Source organism: Melozone crissalis, unplaced genomic scaffold (assembly GCF_028551555.1).
Source record: "Melozone crissalis strain CALT ecotype California unplaced genomic scaffold, PUWL_Pcris_2 ptg000081l_1, whole genome shotgun sequence".
Classification (NCBI taxonomy): domain Eukaryota; kingdom Metazoa; phylum Chordata; class Aves; order Passeriformes; family Passerellidae; genus Melozone; species Melozone crissalis.
In genome coordinates this window covers 16,844,802-16,868,034 of record NW_026535858.1, presented here as the reverse complement: position 1 = coordinate 16,868,034, position 23,233 = coordinate 16,844,802, and the positions used below count along the sequence as shown (strand labels likewise).

At 39.9% G+C, this 23,233-nt stretch overlaps 2 long non-coding RNA genes across 2 annotated transcripts in view; both read right to left on the bottom strand.

Annotated features, from left to right (window-relative positions):
• The window catches only part of LOC128946611 (uncharacterized), a 55,716-nt gene extending 47,766 nt beyond the window's left edge, over positions 1-7,950 (bottom strand). The window contains exons 1-2 of the long non-coding RNA XR_008483974.1: positions 7,899-7,950; positions 6,064-6,123 (exon numbers count right to left, since the gene is read on the bottom strand). This is a non-coding gene — a long non-coding RNA (uncharacterized LOC128946611). The remainder of the gene's footprint in view (positions 1-6,063; positions 6,124-7,898) is intronic.
• Positions 7,951-13,266: 5,316 nt separating this feature from the next.
• The window catches only part of LOC128946612 (uncharacterized), a 97,167-nt gene continuing 87,200 nt past the window's right edge, over positions 13,267-23,233 (bottom strand). The window contains exon 3 of the long non-coding RNA XR_008483975.1: positions 13,267-13,327. This is a non-coding gene — a long non-coding RNA (uncharacterized LOC128946612). The remainder of the gene's footprint in view (positions 13,328-23,233) is intronic.

Here is a 23,233-nt window from a genome sequence, read left to right as displayed (position 1 = left end):
TCAACCCGGTCCTCTTTTTAACTTCACAGGGCCTGTCTAATAGAATATTCAGCTGGATGTTTTTGTATCAAATGCAGCATTACACCATGTTTTACTTTGATAAATACTGATAATTGTAATTTGGGGGATTATTAGCCTTTAAGACCTTTTTTTTTTAAAAAAAAAAGGAAGCTATTTCAAATGAGAAGGAACTCAAGTTCCTGAACAGGCAGGAGGATGTGAAGAGAGAGGACAAAGTTCTTCTTCAAATGCAAATGCCTTAACAAACTGTAACTAATGAGAAGAAGAAAATAAAACACTCCCTTCTATTGCTAAACATAAATTATTCTAAATCAAAAATCTATTTACTTTTACTGAAAAGCAAGAATATCTGACACAATGAACTACTACCATCTCAGGCAAGGACAGCACAATACAGAATAATAGAGATGGTAAAAATGAACCGCAGGAGAATTGATGGTATCCTTGTTGATATTGAAGTACAGGGGAATTTTGCTGTTTACTGATCACCATTTGCAGGGTTTGTTCACCTCTAGCTTAAAAAATTACTTCCCAGAGGCTGTTACTTGCTGACAGGGATGTGTTGGCTCCTCACACTGATCAATGTACATTCTTCCAGTAAGGATAAAATTTGAAGTAATTTATTTGATTTTCTATGATGCTTCAGAAGAATCTCTGACTGTCACCAAGCAGCAGATAAACAATGTTCCTGTATGCAGGAGTAAGCACTTTGAGACAATTATAAATTGACCTGCCTAAACACCAGCACACCAGAGTGTGAACACTGTCTTTGCACATAGGGAGGTGGTGTAGATACATATATACACACATATGTATATGCATTGTGGGGTAGGGAAGCTTATTGTTTAAGGGAATAAGAGGCAGCAATAGCAGAACGTACACAGAAAAATCTGAGAGACTTGCACAAACCTTACATTTGAGAAAAACCTCTGTGGTACATCCAAATGCAGCTGAGCCAGCACGGCAGGAAAGATAAAAGGGCTAAAGTTAGGTACAAATATCTCTACTGCTGACTCAACAGCTGAGATTTTTCTGTGGGTTGATGAAGATCCAAAACATTTTCTCCATTTCACCTCACTTTCCAACCCCACTGTTTACTCTGAAGTGACCTGACGTGTCTCCTTTGTCCCAAGATACAATAGCTAAGAAACTTAGGCTCTGATTCTGCAACTCTCTTTTTTCACTGTTATTCAGCAGCAGACGTCAAAGCACTGCTGATTAAAAGCCAGCATATTAGAATTAGAAAGGAGGTACATTGTGTCTTGTGTTAACATCGCTGCTACCAGCCCATTTCTCTGCTAGAAATTTAAACCCTCTTTCTTACTAAAATATTGCACCTATGGGTGCTCTCCTGCAGTCTAACAGCCTGCCAAAAATTAGCCCAGCGGGGCAATAACATCCACCTTGCCCTGGTGAGAGAGAATAGCACTGTGTATGGATCAGTTCCCAGAAGAAGGAATGGGTTTGGGTCTATTTACGGCAACTTTCTCTGAATTTAGAAATATTTCTGTTTAGTTCTGAGTGCACCCTCTCTCTCCTTACATAACAAACAACAGAATCAGACAAACCGCTGTTAATTTTAACTCTCTCTTCAGAACATTCGTACGAGCACATGCACCCATGTTTGGAAAGAATCCTCTATATTTATCCATAAGCATAAATATTTGGTACACTGATGGATCTTAAATTTTTAACTATGTTCTTCCAAGCTTGAGAGTTCATGTTTCTTCAGAGACAACACGAGCCAGTTTATAACCCTCTAGAAACTCACAGACTCTGATAAAGGTTCACAGCTGAAATAACCCTTACTATAGTGGTGAAAATACAACACCATCAGTATAAAATAAGGCAGCATTATTCTAAGCAATCCTGTGTCCATAAATAGTGCAAGATTAAAGTGCCTATAAATTGCAGAGTCTTATTTACTTCTAGATACAATTACATTTACAATAGATAAATGTCCAAAGTCTTTGAAATCTTAAGTCCCTGGTGTGAATTTCTGGATGCAAACCTATGCTGCATGTATGCGTAATGCACATTCCTGTCAAGAATATAATTCATAGGGAGTCTAGTGAGAAAAACCTACCTCGTTCTTCTAGCTTTTTTCCCTACTGTCATTTGCCCTCTGATGGAATCCTTGACTGTTGCCTCGAGTTTCTACAGTGCTGCAACTAATAAAAGAAACAAACAACCCAGTCACATTCTTTTCCCTTCTAATTAAAGAGCATCAGCAGGTGATACTCAGGTCTGTAAAGCTGTATATGGCCACACCTCCCCAGCCCTTTTCAAGGAGAGAAGAAGTTCTGTTCACCTTTTGGGAATGGCCTGCTTGCATCCCCAGCAGGGTGAGCTCAGCAGCTCTCAGGAGACCCACAGCTCAGAGCCAACAACACAAACACAAAGCTAAATTTTCAATAGCTGCCAGGCATTTGAGGTTCCCTGACACATCAGCTGGATTCCTAAGGTCAAGGAAGTTGAGCCTTTCTGCTTTTGAAAGAAATTGTCCTTTTGCAATAGAAGGGCAGGAAAGGAACGTTTGAATGCTTTACCCTTGCTACTAAATGAAAGAAGAGCCTTAAAAGGATTGAGAGTTGCAAAAGGAAGCACATAATGTGAAACACGGGCACACAGACCAGCCAGCACTGATAGGGAACATGCTCAGCACACCAAGGACAAACCCTCTGTCCCCCACCCAAGGTTCATGCCTAAACAGGCACAACTAATATTTGACCTACACACTGCAAAACAGGACTATAACAAACCAAATACACCAAGAAACATCATACAGTCTCCCCAAAGAGTTTTTGAAATCTCAGTGTTATTTAATTCCTTAATTACTAATCACTTAATTACTTTAATCCCACAAACAAGATTTTTTTATGTAACTGACACATTTTTAGAGATTATCCAAAATTTCACAGACCTTGCCAATTCACAAAAAAAAAGCCAACCAGACCTCAAAATTGCACTAATGTCTTCAGAATTTCCTCCTCTTCCTCAGCTCACCTCTTTTTTCAGTTCGGTGCAAACATAAGAATACAAATATAATGTAGACTAACTTATCATTCTGAGGCTGGGCATGCTGGTATCCTTGTTTTAAAGGGAGGAATAGTTCCCAAGACTTTAGAGACATTATGGACCTACAGATGGGCTGGTGGCAAGAAATCAAGCACAAACTCTAGGCTAGGTGGCTTATCTTGACAGCTGAACTATCAGCTCAGTTTATCCCTGAATTTAAGTACAGTAAGGGGCATTTACTGGAAGAAGCACTCCAACAGCCTCTGCATAGATCTTGGTGATGCCAACAACAGAGTGTTGGATGCCAGTTCTTGGCATCTTTCCAAGCAGCTGGTGGGCACAAAGCTAATGCCCAGATATCAGAGGAGATGCTCCATGAAATCTTACCTTTCTTGCCCAGTTCTAGCAAAGATTTTCTGAACTTTCCTTTACAGTTCAACTGGCTTGGACCAAAGCCAGTTTATTCCTAAAGATTTCCACTAACATTATTCTATCACTGCCTCCCTCCAAAGAGCTCAAATCTTGGAGCAGACACAGCTGGCTTATCCAGAACATCCTGTCCTGAAGCATTTTGCTGTCAAAATGCAACATCCTCTTCATCTCAGTGGCCTCTGTTCTTCAAGCCAGAGTAGTAGACAGACATACCCTAAGCAGGCACTAATATGTTTTAAAAGGCAAGTCATGAAAGAAAACAAAATATCCAGTGCAAAGACAGAGAAATGAAGAAGAAGGAGGACTAAGAGTCTCTCTAATAGATTTCTGTAATTTGCTTCTTAAAAAAAAAAAAAAGTTTCACAACTTGAGCTTGGACAAGAAACCAACTCCACAGCTCTGTGAGGTAATTACAGCAGTTTCCAAAAGAGGTTCTGGAGCACACAGATGACAGGCAGAACAGAGGCTAAGAATGGGAACAGCAAGTAACAACAGGTCAGAGTGCAAGGCTTGAAACTGTGCTTTTAAGGGGTTAGCTTGGAAATAAATAAATAAATAAATAAATAAATAAATAAAAGAACACTGAAAGTCAGTTCTGACTTTTATCAGGGACCAGGGTCAGTGCTGTGAATGGCTGCTCCAAAAGGCTGGACTCCATCAGCCTTTGAATGCTGGCATCTGTGGGATTTACCGATGGCAGCAGTAGACCTCAGGCTGATGTCTATGGCTCTGACCTGCAGGCACCAGCATTTCCAGGGCTTTTCATAGGACCAGCTGCCTTCCCCAAGACAAAACCATAGGCTCCAAGCATAGCCCATGAACCCTCTCTGCTCCATACCACAGCAAATCACTTGGATGAGCAGCAGTGGATTTCAGAGCTAAAACCAATGCAGTGGGGCACATCCCCAACAGCTGCTGTTTGAGGCTGACTGCAAACTCCAACATCCATTGCATTTGGGTGACATGCAGAGTGTCCTGTAGCTATAAAGGCTAGAAACTTCCCCAAACACACATTTCAACACCACCACCAAATGTTACTCTGATTCCTATATCTTGATTTCCTTCCCTTGTTTTCTCAGCTTTCCCAAGCTTCTGTGTCATATGCTCCTTCCCAGCCCAGCCTTCCCCAGAATTATGGGGAGGAGAACAGGACAGAGATGTTAAAAAGTAGCAATTTTCTAAAAGGCTAAATCATACAATGGATTAAAATCAGATGTTCAGGCTCTGCACAGGCAGTTCTCATGGAATGTCTGCTGTGCAGGAATCAAACGTTATCACTCTCTGGCTGATGTGATTAAATGAAACACGTCAGTGGTGAGTCTGGCTCCACATGTTCAGATGTCAAAATCTCTTTCCACCCTCCTGAAAAACCAAACCAAGAAACTTGTCTCCAATTACCCCACCTTCCACTTTTCCCAGCAGTGAGGTCAGGAGCTCCCTAGATAAGAAAGAATTATTCCTTATGCTACAAGAGGTCTAGTGAGTCTGATTCTGTATTTTCTAAATGAGTAAAAACTCATACAGATCCCAAAAATAAGGTCTTCATCTAAGGATGTCAAGGAGGATCAGCTCAGGTCCCTAAGAGGGAATAGCATGGAGAAGTCTGCTCAGATGATCCATATACAGGCAGCAGCATTAGGAAGACCAAAATAGTCTCTATGACATCCTGCACACCTCCAGATATTTACACATTTTGCTGTAGAAAAATGGTGCAAATGACTGAAGTACAGAGAAGAATTTAATTTTCTCAGAGAAACTGTCTCTCTCCTCAGCCCTCACGCCACAAGCAGAAAGGGGGCTTGTTCTCAGATACATTTGCTCCATTTGGAAACCTTCACAAAAAGTTCCACCATCATCAAGAAACAAAACCCCTGGAAAATTAAAAACATGCACCTATTGTAAGAGCAAATTTATACCAAACTATCCCTCCACCCTGTAATGAGAGCAGTCAGGGTCAAGGGGAGATAATTAGCAAAAGGGGTTTAAAAAAAAAAAAAAAAAGAAGAAGAAAAAAGGGAGCGAAAAGGAAAGGGGAGAAGAGAAGAGAAGAGAAGAGAAGAGAAGATAAAAGAAAAGAAAAGAAAAGAAAAGAAAAGAAAAGAAAAGAAAAGAAAAGATCAAGCAGCAGGGAAGAATGGATGTCTGAGCTCTTCCCCTTTTGTACTTAGGGTCAGTAGCTTAATTTTCTCTTACATTTGAGTTGTTTTTAATTTCCAGGAAGTCTTCCCAGATATCTTGAAACTTTGCCAAATTATCATTAAGCCAATATTTTACCTCCTCATAAAAATGCTACAGTATCTCCCCCACTCAATACATACTGCAGGAATAGATCTTAAATCAGGGAGGATGGGAATTTGTTTTTAAAATGACTTAACTATTTCAACCATCCCAGGGAGAAGGAAAAGCTTTAAGGGAAAAAAAGATCCCTTTAGTGCTGTCCTCCCCAAATATAATAATTATTTTCCTGTGGCTCTGTTTAAAATATCAGCACCACATATCAACATTATGTTTGCTCTTCACCTTGCACAGCTGACCACAAATGAAGTATCACAAGAAAAATAGCTATTAAACTTCCATGTGTGAGGCACTTACAGACATGGGATCTACATGGAAGCTTCACAAATCCATCATTAGTCATGGTCTCCAGAAGCCCTGCAGGGAGGAAGCAAGAAAACCAAAAGCACACTGAAGTACAAACACTCCTTTGTGGATCATAATAACTTGAGAGAGAAAAGGGATGCTCATACAGTTAACAAGTATGAGTCCAGCCCAAAATGGATGTTTGACAGCCCTTCCCTTTATTAAAACAGTGCATTTTCAGAGCAGAGATTTTTTCCTCCTGTTGTCACTACTTCAAACAAACAAACAAACAAAAGACAAACCCACTAAATAAGCCCAAATTTGGCCCAGCAGAATAGCTGCACCATTCTGTAAATATGGCAGTTTGGTGAGGTCTGTTGTTATGTGGAAAAGCCTAGTAAAGAGCACAATTCCAGGTAAATGAGGTATAGGAAATGCAGGGGACTTATCTAGCCCATCATTAACCTCATTCTGAGACAGCCCCAGAGGCAGTTCTTTAGCCACCAGCACAGCCAGCTGTCAACTGTGTCAAACCAGTAACGGGTTCGTTAGCTGGGGAGCAATCTGAAAACCCAGCCATAGATCCAAATGCCTAAAAAATATTCTCAAATGTGGTAATTATGTCCTGCAGCTGCCAAGAATGTCCTCAGAGAGTTCACAGATATTGGTTGTACCAGCGAATCACAGCAGATAACCACTGTAGTCTCAGCAGGAGGATTAACAACAGGCAAAAATCTGAAACTTGGAAGGAGAGATTTTGAACCATCAGCAACAATTGGCATGGTAATTGCCATGCTTCTTTAAAAACAGTCTGCTTTTATTTTTTAAAAGCATGCCAACCTAGCATCTTCATTGCTTAATACAAAATTATTTTAAAACACAGTGTAAGACATGACATTATAACAGGGATGAGCTTCAGAGAGGGATCCACAGAGATCCTGGAAAATGAGGTTGTCTTTGCAGTCCCATAAGCTGGGCAACTGAGTGTGGATGCAGCTGATTTCAGGGAAATCAACATCAGCTTTTGAAAACGCTCACAAAATATCATAAAAAATAATTTTGTATTAAGCAATGAAGATGCTAGGTTGGCATGCTTTTAAAAAATAAAAGCAGGCTGTTTTTAAAGTAGCATGGCAATTAGCATGCCAATTGTTGCTGATGGTTCAAAATCTCTCCTTCCAAGTTTTGAATGGTGACCAAAGGAACAGCCTGTGTGCAGCCTCCTGTGAAGGCTCTAGAGGGATTTACCAACCAGCCTGAAATTAGCAGGTGTTTCATGTCCATCTTGCAGTAGAAAAAATTGCTTGTGAATGATATTTGGCAGTTAGTAGATGACAGAGCAAACTTTTGCTTATTTCAGTGATAAGCAGCCAGCTAGCAGGACTCATAAGGTCTGGCAATAGTGACAGGAAAAGTAACTATTAGCTCTGAGCAAGTTCCAAAGGCAGAGATCAGAATAATCAGGGCAGAAGGAGCCATACCTCAGAGCAGCCCCAAGAAAACCAAATCCCAGATTCCAGAACCCACTGAAAAAAACGCAACTTTTTAAACACTATTGTGCAAAGCTGTTGACTTCATGTTTTCAGTGGGGAAAAAAAATAATGGGATGGTTTGGGGTTTGGTGGTTTTTTAGCTTTTCTGTGGTATCAAAATGCTGGATTTTGCAAATCTGAAAAGTTTTGATTCAACTTTTCATTTTAAGAAATAATTCAAAACAAAATAGCTCAAGGTTTTTCCTATAAATCTCCTTTCTCTTTCTGTCTGTTTTCATTTACATGCAAAATAAAAATGATTGTTTCTAAGAATTTGATTATTTTTAAAGAGCTCTTAATTATAATTTCACTTACCACAAACCAAAGAGAAAAATCATCCAGATTTTGCCCAGAGCCTTCACATTCCTGAAGTCAGAAGAGCCAGTATAATCATATGCAAAGTTTGCCTAGCATACCACAAACCAGCTTTCTTTTAAAAAGCTACTGCAATAGAATAGAGGAACGGAATGCAGACACATCTCACATATTACCCAAAGTACATCCTAAAGCATTAGGAAATAAGGGATTATGAAAACTAGAACTTCTAGGGAATGCTCAAGATAAGATAAAGTCTGTTCTGAGCATTTCAGAGACAGAGCCTGGAACAGTATCAAGATTTGATGGTCTCTGCTGACACACGGTTGCAACAGAAAACCAGCAGTTTTAAAAGACAGGATACAGGAAAATCAACTACAAGCAATTAACACAATCTGGAAAAGAAAGAGCCTGTCATTTAACATCAGCTAGATCAGGTTTGCTTTCCAAGATTTGTTGGTATTTTAGCTTTCAGCACTGGTTTATTCAGAAGACCTGGAATGAAGACTCAAGAAAAACACTCACAAAGTATTTCTTGATGGCCAAATGCCAACGTTACGGCATTCTCAGAATGCAGTGACCAACATTTGTCCAACTTCAACTCTGAGAGGCAAAAAACTCAACACAAAAACCCTACAGGCACAGCAACTTAAAATCAGGCGTCTTCAGAAAGAAGTTTATTTTCCATAGAATTTTCAAAACACATGGGACACTTGAAGTCTCCACCAGAGGAAAAAAAAAAGTAGAAAAAAACGGCAGCAATTTTAAACCAGATCTCAAAGTTTGTCAGTGTGACCACCAGAAATAAGTGAGGAGCAGCATCCACATACAGAGGCTAAGAATGCCCAGCACCAGCTCTGACCTTTGGTGGAGGCAGGTGCCTTTGAGGCATTTCTTCCTGCAACCATTTCTTTTCCATATCTTAATATAGCAGAAATTAGGCAGGGTGCTAATCCAGGAAAGAAAGGATGGACTGAGCATGATGAACTCAAGTAGAAGAGACCCTTAACTTTCAGTCCCTTTCCTCACATTTCTTTCCAGAAGCTCTCCTTCCTCTGTAGTCACTAACATCCTTTCCTCAAATTTTGTCTCAGTTCCATCACCATTACAACAGCCAAAATATCTACAAACCTCTGGACATTTGCCAACACTGGAATAGCACTTCCAAAGTGTAATGCAGAAATGTTTAATTGAAATTAAATAACAAAAGGATGGCATTCCCGATGGTCAAAAATAAATTGTTCATTAGGCTGTGGCTGTTGCACAATGGAAACAATTGATAACATTCATCTGTTTAAAAATTCTGAGCACTTTTGTTAGGTCAAAGAGATCAGCGATTACTCCTGTTCCATTCTTAACAACATGCACAACTAAAATGTTCTTGTCAATAGACAAGATCTTCTTGTCAATATTATTTGAAAAGACAAGGCGACATTTTCAAGTCCACCCAGGCCACATTAGATTTTCAACACCTGTATTCATAAGTGACTTGAAACTTTTTTGCTTATCCAAACTAAAACAGTGAAAACTATGTAATTTTAATTTTCTTCTGTCCAGCTTTCATCAAGTTGAATAGTTAAACAGAACTTCTGAATCTACTGTAACAGGAAAGCTTACTTTATTTAAATACAGAAAATATCTACCACTCTCATTGTGACAAGGTCACTAAAAAAGAGCATATATGGCTCTGGCTTTCCGTTCCAGACACTTAGAAACTTGAAGATGACAATATGCTTTTTAAAATCTTAACTGCTCCATTCCTCATTATTTTAGCAGAAATGTCCTGCTACCAATAAGCCTCTTGCGTGCTTTCTGCTCACAGAGATGGGATATCAGCTGGATCATCTAACCTTTGAACACTTCACATTCTCCCTCAACAAATGTCAAAAAAATATGGCTCTGTGCTATCCAGAGAAAAATAATCAACACACACACCAAGTCAGGTGGCACAAAATGGAATGCTCAAGAGAAACAAATAACAAATTCCACACTTCAGTTCTCTAACCAGAATCGATGCCCTAGGCTGATTTGTTTCCTGGGAAGTGCTCATTTTGTGTGATTTCTTACATCTTAATGTAATGTTCTTTAAACAAACTTTGTCATTAGAAAAATTTAAATAGTTTAAGTCATGAGAAGTCCTCTGATTACTTCAAAGCCCTCAGGTTCATGTAATCTCATTGCAGGGATACAAAACAGGTTACAAAACAAGGATTTTTCTGTGTATGAAGTCCACATGAACCTCAAAGCACAGCGAACAGTGCAAAAGCAACTTGTTTAGATCAAATCTTTCTGAACACTAACAAGGCCTAGAGCATTGTGATGAGGCATTGCTGATGATAAACAGATCAGCAGCACGACAAAAGGGCACCACCAACCCTTGCACCTCTCTCAGGAACCCCTTTCCCAACATTTACTAACTTATCATTTTCAAGACTCACTCCATTTCCTGGGTCAGCATTTCTTCTGTCTCCCCAGTAACACTCAGGAAGGCCAGGCTGCCCAGGGCTCCCTCAGGGGACACAGCAAGCACACAACTTTTGTCTTGTTTATCAGGATGCCAAAGGTTTGAGTTTGGCACTTGCCTGCATCACTTATATAAAGATGATCTATTCTACAAAACCACCATCAATTTGCTTTTCACCAGCAGCAGGCACCTCTCTTTGACTCTTTAATACCAGACACTAATCCAAGGCACAAGTTTGGCTTCTGCAACTGTTCCCACTCCTCCCTCCTCCCACATCCCCTCTGCTGGACTTCTTGATCATGGATAAGAGACAGACACTAGTGGGTTATCATAACTTTTTTTCAATTTATTTACCCTGAAAATCTGCCAAAAAATAATCAACCAAAAAAAGGTCTCCTCACCCATGCCTTAGCCATGACATGCAACATCTCACATCACATATAACTTGATGGTGACCTGCTTTGGGTCTGTAATTAAACAGTCTGCTTGCAGGAGGTATCCATGCTTTTTAGCAGCTGCTGAGTTTGGGGCTTTGTGCTAAAAGGGCACACACTGAATTCCTGCTGGCTGGACCTGCCAGGCTGACTTACCCCATTTGCAAATGGGGGAAAACTGTTCTTAAATAACAGACAAACTTAATAAAATTGCTGACAAACACAAAGACCTTCCTAAGTCCAAAATGTTTCATCATTTACTATCATTCACCAGCAAAGTACTTTGCAGCTGCCACTGCCATCACCCTCACCAGGGCCAGTGCTGGATTCTGCCCCAGGTGCTCTCCTCAGACCAGATCTGCTGTCCTGCTTGGGTGGAGGGGGCTGTGCCCACGTTGACAAATCCCCACCTGTCTCCCAGCCCTCACTAGTTCCCTGCCAGCAGGTAACAGCCTATTCACACCATGTAGAGCACAGGCTTCCCTGGAAAGGGAGGAGTCACATGCTTGAAAGTGTGCTTTAGCATTCTACTCAATTTACTTTTAAAAATAAAGTGCCAAGAGAGTGAGGACTCCACCAAAGCCAGTGCGAAGCCAAAACAAAGCTATTCTTTCACCAACAGCTTTGAATGTACATCTAATAGATATTCCACATACAGGTGAAAGTGGTCAGTGCAAAGCTGTAACACTGCTGGAAATACTTTCTTTTACAGGCTTGGCTCTCACAGCCAAATATTTAAGATGATAAAATAACTAGCTAAACACTGGATTTGGCTGTGGCTGCAATAAACATTTTTCTTTTCAGTTGTAGTTCCCTTTCCCAAATGCTGTTAGAAGTCATTATTTATGTCTACAAACTCCATCCATCTCTCTCTATTTTTTCCCTAGGTTTCCTACATCATTCCAACTATTGATTGTGGGAATTCATTTTCCAAGAAAAGGTAAACTCCGATACATCAAACCAGATTTTGCATCTGGCACTCACTATGAAAGCAACTGGCACTTATTCAAGTGTTCTGAACTGAAATCTTTGAAACTATTGAAATCTTTCACCAGGTGCAAGCACCAAATCCCAGTTTCTACCCCAAGCTCCAATGTAGAAATGGAGCTCTGTGTATTGAGTGGCCACTGCAGCTTCTGCAGTGTTGTTTCCTACCTTCTTTTCCCAAAGAGATGGAATAATTTCCTTAAACACTCACTCTGATTGTGCAAACCAGCATTCACCTTGAGACTGAAGCAGATGACACCATGTAGGTGAAAGGAAACATGACAGAGGCCACTGCTACTCAGCACTTCACAAAGACAGAAGCGGCCTCAGGGTACACAACAGAACGAGAAACTTTTTTTTCTCCCCTTACCACTGATGTTTATTGATTTGTCCAGTTCATAGGGAGCATCCCTTAATGTTCTGCTTTCATGTTTCTGCTTTGTTGCATGGGTACAGAAAAGAATATTGCAAATTGATCTTTCTTCCCTGCCTTTGTTGGGAAGGCACTCCTATTACGTTAGCTCCCCTGGCCTGTCAGCTCCTGCTCACTTTGCCAGTATATAATCAGCATGGCTAAACACCGAGGGCTGAGCTGATTAATTTCCAGCCTTGGCCACTGAGCCCATTGATGCACTCCCTGTTTGATGATCTGTGCAAGAGAGGACCACTTTTGATTGCTTGACCCTTGCCCTTAAACCTCGAGCTGTCGGCTCTAGCACCTGTCTAAGTTAACAGAACACACATTGTGTTTATTTTCAGTTTAAAAGGAAACCCTAACAATGGATTAGCATTCTCAAAGCACAAAGAGCCTGATTTTCTGCTCAGCACTGAACTCTTGCAACTCCCACAGATGCCAGATGATTTCGGGGTACTTGGTACCACCACAGACATGCCTGGAATACAAGTTTAAACAAAATAGATCTCACTCCATATCCGGATACAAATTTATAAGCCATATGCATTAAGTAAACTCAAGAAGGAGAAAAAAACCCTACCAATTAATTTACATCCTCATGCCTAAATTATTCACCTGAACTGGTTCAGTAAGCACCAACAGTAAAATTTCCACTCACTACATTTAAAATAAAGTGCACAGCATTCATTTTTTCAATGGTGCCAGAGATGTTCCTGCTGTTTATTTCAGATTAATAAACAGAGTTAGTTTATATTCCAGGAAGGAGCAGTGAGTGATTAGTGTTAAGGCTGTAAGAGTCACAATACCTTTCCTTTCACAGAAAGGGAGTTTTACTTAAAGGCCCAACATTTATTTTAAGAATGTTGTCTTGGAGTCCTAGGGATGTTTGGAATGAAAGAAAGGAAAAGAGAGGACAACGGCAAAACATTTAAAGGACAGTTGGTTAGCCTGATTTTTTAATGTAAATACATGTGTATAATTCTGTACATAATTATAAGTGAATATCTGCAGATATGAGCATTATGGATCTTGTAAAATATAGATATACAATTTAACTGTAACAGCTTACCCTGGCAGCCACACTTTCACAGCAGCGTAGAATAATATGCCTGGTGCAGCAGGGGTGCACCTGTGAAGCAAGAAGAAGAAAAAAATCTGTATTCATGAGTGCAAATTGGCTAAAATTGACAGACTAGCAGTAGTGAGGTTTCGCTTCCCTTAACCCCCATCTTTTCTGCTCATCCTGCAAGTGCTGCAGGTAATGGCTCTCTGGGAGGAGAACTTCTGCTGCTGTTCTGGAGGTCATCCCAGTGACCAGGTCAGACCCTGCTGTCCTTGTGCCAGCTGGCAGATCAGCCTGGGAGAACAACACTTCTCTGTTGGAATGCCAAATGCACTCCAGGTGCTGCTTTCAGTTTTATGTGTGACTTAATCCCTTTGTGGGTGTCTGTAGAGAGGGTAATGGGCTCCAAGGGCACAACCCCATCCACAAGCCTAGTCCCTAGAAGTGGATGGAGAAGACTGCTGACTCCTCACAGCAGCCTCAGAGAAATTTCAGAAGGTATTTCACCTGCCAGAGCCCCATGGTAAGCAAAGGTTTCATGAAGACTTCATGGAGGATCACAGAGGTAAAAACTGTACTCCCAGCCTATTAGTAGCTGTTTACTCTTAATAATTATTATCCTTTATCATAAATAGTTCCTCCCTATCCTGAATCTTTTCTTAATTTGTTATGAAAAGGTCAGATGTATTTGATTTTAAATGGACTATGTAGGCCATTGTTGCCTTCCCTTATAAAAGGAAACTTCTTCACCAGCCTGCATATGTTCCTGACGGAAATCTTCCTTCTTAAACGTGCATGGCCAAAATGGTGAACAGTATTTAGACAAATTTCCACCTGTGTTTTCCCACTGCAAAAATTCCACATGACATATCTGATGCTGGTGTTACCCACATTAATTAATAATGGCCAGAAATTTGTGATCAGGTTAACTCTTAACACAGGTAGGCCTGGTTCCACCATTATGTCCAAATGCAGAATTTTCCTGCTTGTGGCAGAAATTATTTCTACTTCTTACACTTGTGACTTAAAATTTAATGTAGAAATCTTATCCCATTTGTTTCGCTCCTCAATGACAACAGTTGTTCAGTTCTTTATGATGAAATGTTCATATTCTAACATTGCATCATTTGCAAATTTCGAGAATAAGTTTCAATGGTTTGGGCCCTATGAATTCTGAAGAAACCTTAAATATGACTATGGGGATTTTTAAAGGAATTTTGAATGCGTTAGAGATGGGACTTCTGAGTTTTTAGATGACGCTGTTTATTTTTTATTTTTTACATAGGCAGGAAGGGGGAGTTCAGTTTACATCTTCACCTTATGGCTCAAGAAGGTCACAAGATTCCTAGTTATAAGACTTTTTAAGTATTTATTGACCAATAAAACATCCCTAACAAGAATACTTTTGGTTTTGACTTAATCTTTAAATATTTCATCTTATGGATTCATGCTATAGTGTAAGCTTTCTTTGCTAATCATGTAATGACACACAAACTTACAGTACTGCATTCTAAACTCCTTGTTTACTTTTGTAATTACTTTTAATTTTTTTACATCTTAAACTCTAAAATTCTGAACTTTCTTCTACTTAATGTGACTCTGCTTTAAACTATAAATCTACAGTCTCACTTCTAGCACCTAAGTTTGGAAGCCTTTTCTAATGTCTCAAATCCTGCGTTTAATTCTAAGCTTTGGCTTACAGGCCCAAAGTTCAGAGAATTCCCTGAATTTTGGATTCCAACACATGACCAGGTTTAAAATTCCATTCCTGAGGATGACCTCTCACAGACTCCCTCCAGTCAAGCAGCTCCTTACAAGCCTGCATTTTCAGCCTTCAGTTTGGCCAGGTTACTGTTGTTCTAATCCCCCTTTCACTTCACTTTGCAGCCACAACGCCATGATAGATGGAAATTTGCCAACTCAGAAATTTGCCCACTGCTTCCTTCTTCAAAGTTACCAACCCAAGATATGACGTTAGTCCTGTGCAAATATGAGCAAAATTTATTTATGTGGTCTAATTGTCCAAAGGAAGGATAATACAAGATTTCACAAGCAATGCCTACAGCTGAAAAGCTGATTCTGAAGGAATCATCTCTTCTCCAGAGCTGCAGGTCTCAGGACACAGAAAGAGCAGTCTTATATTAGACATAGAAACTTACAATGGTATTGGGAATTGGAGTGGAACAGACAGATTGGGAAGCTCATTTTCATGCTGTCATACAGTTGAAGACCATGGATTTGACAGATCCTTGGAAAGCCAAAATTGACCTGATTTCTTGTCAATTTTCTCTTTGTTCCCTCACCTTCTATTGCCACACTGCTGAAGTCTATGCTGAATAGTGTTTCTACCCACATATGTGTGCTTTCTTGTTTTTTCTCTTATTCTTCCTAATCTTTTGGACATGCCAAGGTAGCCATTTTCTACCCTTCACTCTCTGAAAGGTGGATATATCTTCTACTTCTTTTTCAGTTCATCTTAGTTCTTACATTTGGAGAAAGCCAAAATACAGACTTCAAGGACACACTGAGACAAAAATCATATCACTGGCATCAAAATTACACTCAACCTTCCCAGCACCTACAAAAATTCTAGGATTCTTAAAGTTAAGACCAAGTTCACCCTTCCCTTAATGAGGAAGAGAGTCAGACCGAAACATGAGCAGAGTCCAGAGGCATGTGGTTCAGGATTCCTATTTACCAGAATTCTTGATTTGAATAATCATAAATTTTTCTTTCCTTCTTCCCCTTCCACTACTACTGTACTGCAGACTAGCTGTGTTACTTCAGAATTTCAATAGTTATGTCAAATTACCATACCTTAATCGTACTTACCCCTGCTTCCTAATTAAAACATAATAAATAGGAAATTATATCACTGTCAAAACTAAAACTACATTGTTTTTTAAAAATCAGTAGATACTTACAATACAGTAATTGTCTTAATGCAGCTTAATTACATCCTTACAAGAAGACAATTTTAAGAGTGACCTATTTTATTCTCTAGATTTACATAATACAGCAAGCAATCAACGGTGTCCTGGATACATGAAGCAAATATTTTAAAGATTAAAATGACTGATAAAATAGCTATTTTTCACAGGGTTTGTTTTAATGCATTGTTGGGTTTTAACCTGAAAAATATTCAGGATGAATAATGCTCTATAATGGTAATGTTTCCAAGGAAAACTGAATTAAAAGCTCTGGAGGAAAAGTCAACAAGACTTGGTGGAACACATAGTGAGAGACACAGCACTGTCCACAGTCCTGTTTGAGACACTGAACCAAGAGTTTGTGAATGTGGGGAGAATGCTGGGGGGGGAAAGCACCACAACACTTTATCATATTCCCCTCACAAGACTGTTGTGATGCAAAAGCAGCCTTGACTTAAGGATATATTATTTCCATGAACCACATTCCTCGGCAGTCCTCAAAACAAGTCTTTAACTGCTTCTCTGGATGGGGTCCTTATTCCCAAGCAACATAGCATCCCACTGCCAAAGCCATCAGGAGCTCAATGTTCATCTCCTCTTTGATCCCCAAATTCCAGTTCAGGAAGAAGTCCCTTCCCCAGAGCACTTGTGCGTGTGGTCAATTCCTTTGGGTGGGATGGCACTCACAGCGTGCTGACTAAAGCTCATTGCCCTGCAAGGATGGCCTTGGATGCAACAACTGCCATGGTGAGTTTGGGTACCAGTGAACACAGTCAGGCAAAACTGAGCTCTAAATTCACCTCCTTCCATTAGAGAAACGCTTCAGATAAACCAAACTCTCAAAGTAGCTCTGCTTTCTGGACAGTTCAGCCCTCAAGTGTTTTCTCAGGATTGTTTATATATTTGTATTGGAACAGGACAAATGTCCAGTTTTATCTACATTGATATGAAACATGGAGATTTGAAGTGGATTTTAATATAGCAAATGGAACAAGCACCAAAGCTTCCACCCTGCAAAAATCAACAGGCAAGAGCAGGCAATATGACCATAGCTACTATCCAACAACATCCTGGAGAATTGCTTGTATTTTTCCCAGAAGATTAAGGGTTAGGCAAAGTTACATTTAGGTAGCACACCAGAAAAAGAACATGTGTTGCTCAAAGAGAATTTGCATCCCACACCAAAAGAAATTACTGAGGCAGGTTTACTGCAGTTTTGACACATCAGAGGAGTAACCTCATTCAGCCAAAATCTGAACTCCACAGTGCCCCTGGAAGCAGTAGTATAAAACATGAAGAAATTATTGAGTATTCCTTATGCATTGAAAATGAGTCATATTTCTTCCCAAGAAAATCCATAAAAACAAAAGAACTGATGCTGATACCCAATCTTTGAACTGATCACTGGACCAAGGTCTATATTCTATCTGGTTGCAGAAAATTGCTTTCTAGACTGACAACTGATTAGTATACAAGGATGATTATATGCAAATCTCCAATTTCTATTGACTTAATTGTGATCTGATGTAACATGTATAATTAACACATGCATTTAAAATAAATGTATATTTAATTAACATGCATATTTATAAAATGAATATTTATATTTAGCATATAATTTTGGGTGAATTTAGGTGGCACAAAATTGAGGGGTTATCATTACTGATGAGAGCTAGTCACAGCAGAACAGCTTTCACACCTCAGGCTCTCCCTGGGGATTTCAGTCCCAATTTATCTCACCTCTGGCAGGCCAGCCTTGGGCCTTCCTCCACTAAACAAAGTCTGCAAGTCACACCAGACAGATGCGACTCTGGTAAACATCTTCATTAGGGCTGGGGGAGGGGAGTCACTCAAATCATAGTTTGAATAGGAAACTACAACAGTATGACAAGCAGAGTCCAAATATATCTGAAGCCAAAGGTCAGGAAGCTGGGCATCAGATTTCCCAAAACTGTTTAGTATTTCCATTATAGATACAAGCTGTTGTGTGACTCCAGCAATTCAGGGAAGTTTAATCCCATGAAACTCTCTTCTGCAAAACAGAAAATGTAAAAATAAATTTGAGACACTACTTTCATAGCGATGCGAAGACATGATGCCTTAAACACACTGGGAAGACCAGAGCACCAAACTCCAGCTTGTCAATCAGAAATGCTGATCTGGAGAGTCCATCCAAGCAGCCTTGCCCCTCACTACACTCATCAACAACTGGGTCATGGTGCTTATCACCAGGGCACCAAAAGCATGGGGCATGACAAAATATTTATGTGGGACAAAATATCAACGATGATCTCTTTAGTTTAGAATGTCTCTGGTGCAAGCAAGACTTCCTACAATCAATACAAATCTCTCATTCTCAGGCGTTCCCCAGGAAATAAGCAGCCTCAAAAAGCAAGAGAAAGCCCACTGCTTTCCACAAACAAACAAAAAAAAACCCAAATGGAAAATGAATGACACTCCCATGGCTCTGTGTATATATTTCATACCATCTCTTCTCTACTTGAGGAAGAAATATTGAAAAAGTACCTTAATCACTGCTGAGTGGTGCTTAGTTGCGCTAGATCAGCATCAAAGAGAAACTTATGTGAAACCCAACCCAGAAATTCAGTCTTGGGCTTGAGTAGCATTCTGATGTCAAGCAATTATTTGTTTCCTATCAGCCAACATCAATATTTGTATGAAGACAATTATTAAATACCTAGTTTCCTTGGGAAGAATCAGGGGGAGACTAATAGCACATCTCCAATGGAGTAGTCATCTGTTTCTCCCCAGGGAGAACAGAAGTACATTTTCTTCTTCACTTCCTAGGAAAAGTAGAAATCCTGACAGCTCTTGCAAGGTTCAAAAATACCTCAGTGTGCCCCCCTTCTACAATATGGAGCATATCCTCTTTATAAAGGCCTAGAATATAAACAGTTCTACCATGCTATTCCTGCAGTATTTTGATCAAATGTCATCTAATTCTAGGCAAATACTTCTCCCTGATATATTTAAAAATCAGGTTTAATGGTTCATATACAGTGGATGCAATCACATTAGTTTCAAAAATGTACTGACAGAAGGAAATATTCTGACTAGAAAGACATTGTGCCTTCCAGCACTTTGTAATGGCAAAGGTTACACAGCCAAAGTGTCCTAGTGCTGCAAACACCAGCTTTGGCAGTGATGTAGTTAGACAAAAATCAAAACTTACAAAGGAAAAACAGGATTAATCAAACGATGCATTTCATCATTAGCAGGATGTGATCTTTCTTCTATTGCACCAGATCTATCAAATCACAGATTTTGTAGTTAATCATTTGGATTGCACATCTCCAGGAAGCCAAGGAATCAATTTACAGTCACCTTTGTCCATTTCTTCTTCTGCCTCAGTCCCCACACTCTTCTTGTGTGGTTTTATTGCCTGTCCCCTCAGACAAATCTCTTCCCTTCTGCCATGAGTCTCCCATTCTGTAGCTTCTGTTCGCCAGAATGGTTTTTATTTCTCTTCCTGAATGCTCAACTTTCCCTTCCATTCTTTTCATCTTTGCCTATGTCTCTTAACTCAAAGCAATAAAGAAGAGCAGATTTAACAACTGTCAGGATGCCTTTGATAGGGGAGCATGTACACAAAATGAGTCTGCATTGTGCTAAGGAAGGAAGAGCCACAATAGAGTGTTAATATTTCTATTGGTATCAACAGGTGGATCAAAGCTTTGTAACATGGAAGGCAATATCATTCCATCATTGCCATGGTTAGTAAATAAAGCTTGTATCCACAATGGAACTGAACTTGGATGGTTTAGGAATAAGCCTTTTTACTGGCCTGGATATAATTTCAAAGTGATGGTCAAGGCCATTTTTATTCTCAAAGATTTTCTGAATGTTCATTAAAAATGTGCACTTCCAATGCACGTGTTAGTTTACAACATACATAAATAGAACTAAGTTTGTAAAATGGCTCTTCAGTCACAGTGACAAAGAACACAAATTCTGTGCAAAAAACAAAGTTGCTCCAGGGCAAATTCTCTATTAATACATATATATTGTTCACCATGGGAACAACTACACATTGAAATATGGTTGCCCCGAGAGGAGGTGGAATCTCCCTTGCTGGAAACATTCAAGACTCAGTTTGATGTGGTCCTGGAAAAAGTTTTCAGAAGGAAGTCAGACTAAGTGTTCAACAGAATTCCCTTTCAAATCTTTTTCATACAGTTTTCTACTTCTGCTACAGAGTTGAGGTACACCTTCTGAGGCACCCATAGATGGGCACTAATTTACTGGAGGCAAATATCATAGAAAAGGCAGGGCTTAAACTGACAAGGAGAGAGGCTCTGAATCTCCATTCATGCCTCCTGCACAGCCCAGCTGCTTGCTACATCCTAACACCCTCTTTCACTTATGTTTTTGTAATAAAATTATTTTTGGGGAACCATCTGGGAAAGGAAAAAACCCACAACAAATTTGCATGCACTGAACGTCTCTCCAACAAGAATATCTTCTGTCCTATATAACACTTAGAAAGAAGGTGTATTTACACAAAATCACTGTTTACTAGTTTATATGCATCCCAGAAGGATCCCAGAAAACACCTACAAAGGCTTCAAAGGATCATAGCAAGACATGTCCAGTGGTGTACTGTGTTGAAGATGGGGGGGGGGGGGGGGGGGGGGGGGGGCTGAAGATGCAGAGCTTTTCCTTTTGTATATCAGACTCCTCAGAACATCTGCTGATCCAGCAGGTATTATTTTAGTATTTCAGGTAGGTTTTATGGTGGTTATAATAGCTGTTCCTTAAAAAAAAAAAAAAAATCACTACTTGTTCATGTGAAATTACAGGTTACAAATTCCCGTGATTCATTTTGTAATTAATGAAGTCCTCCCCTTCTTGTCTCTCCTCCCTGCCTCCCTCCAAAACAAAACAAAAAACAAACAAAAAACCCAAACAAACAAACAAAAAAAAAACCAAAAAAACTCTTACATCTGATACACTAAATAACTTAAGATCACCAGCACTAACATCATTTTATTTCAGATTAGTTGGTCCCTCTCCCCATATTCAATATTGCATGGAAAAACTGTTAACTTTGCCAATGCCCCAGTGGAATTGCCTCTGCTCTGTCAGGAGGGCTGGTAGCATACACAGCCTCTGACACACAGTGTATCTGTGCTTGGATCATTTGTACATAGGATTACTGGATTTTACTGCAGTTTGTTACTTTTAGAGCACAAGAAATACTTTTTATGTGCAGGATGAGTAAATGAAACTACACAATGTGATAATTAGTTCTCCTACTAGGAAAACAGAGTTATAAATAAAGGCAAGAAGAGAATTTATAAATAAAGGGAAGAGTGGGGGGAAAAGCCATTTGCTTTCAGATACAGCACAGTGTTCAGGGCTATCATTTGTGTCAATACCCTGTAAACCATTTTCCTCTCTCCCTACTTCATTGGTATCACTGCTGGTGGTGAATACAGCAGGAACCTTGCCTCGTTTGTCACTTGTGAGAAGAAATGGACAGGACAAGTGACCCAACAATGATTGTGAAGGCTCATCTAATGAGACAAGACAGAAGATGGATGTTCTTGGGCATTTCTTTAGTGAGGAAATCACAAAGTAGGGAGGAGGAGGAAAGTGAAAATACAGACCAACACCTTCTAAAGTAATTGTCCAAGAGCCTGCAAGTGAGTTTAGGAAGCTGAGTAACTGATGCAGTGTTCAGGAGAGTGTGGACACAGCAATCTTCCACCAAGTCCCTTTGACTTGTTCAGAGTGCCCACACCCACAAGACAAGCCTGCACTCTGAGAACAATGCTGTACATTTGCTTAAAAATGAGCACAAGCATTTTTACACAACAGGAAGATTAAAGCCAGCATGACCTTACTGAGGAAAAAATTCCAAGGCAACCTCATATGGTAATTTGTATTGAACAAAATGTGATTTTATGATTTCTAATGTAAAACAAGTTTTTAAACACCACAAGCAGAACTCCACTGCAGCACCCTAAGCCCAGGTTGCTAGTCCATGGGAACAAGGCCCTGAGCAGCCTGCAGGGCAAGAGGTGACTGAGAAGAGCCTTTAAGCATGTCAGCTCTGCCTTGGGAATCTCCAGTGTTGGCACAAGAGTCCTTAGCTACAGATACACACTTGCATTAAGTGTCAGAAAAACCCAAATTCAGCCCAAATGGTATGAAGTACAAAAATTCCTTCTATAATAAGTTGGCAGCAGAAAAATTCATTAATAATTAAATAGGAGGCACAGAACTACGGCCTGATCTTGCAACACCAATTCCAGATTGTAATGCTGATTTGGACACTAAAACCAAGGAGGGTATTTTTTCATACAGTTCTGTTTTACTTATTTATTTTTTCTGCTACTGTGCTGCTGACCCTATTTTCTGCTGGTGTTACTTCCTTGGTGGAGATACTAAATCCATATTAAAATAACATCAGGGCTTTTTAGGCATTAGGGATATTTAGTCCAAATACAAATCTATTAGTATATGTAAGAATCCCCTGCTTCTAGAAACATCTTGTTTCATTATGAAATGTAAGCCTAGCCTAGACTGAAATTTGGGTTTAAGGAGACCAAAAAAACCAGCAGCTGTTATTGCTACCCTCAGTGAAACACAAGAGGGGAAATCCACCCCATGCTACCAGCTTGATCTCTGCTGTTTGAAGATGATTTGCAGCTTTACCCATCTGGATGGCTTTTCAGAGAAAGTAACACGTTATTGCTTTTATCTGCATTCCAATCCTGTAGTCGGGTCTAATTACAGGGAATATGGACAAGCAATAAGCAATGAACACGTGGTCTCTGGGGAAAGCATTAACAGCAGCAAGATCACATCACCAGTGACTCGGGAGGCGCGACAAGAGCCAATCAATGAGGGATCGTGCAACTGGAAGCCCCTTCTTCAGACAACCTTCTCCCTTGCTATCAGTCATTACCCGAGCCAAAGGTCAGCAGCTTGGTGCTTGTTGGAGGCAGACTTCAAACAGCACATGAAACAGCCCAGAGCTGGGAGCAGGACTAGTGCAAAATGAACACTGTGGAGA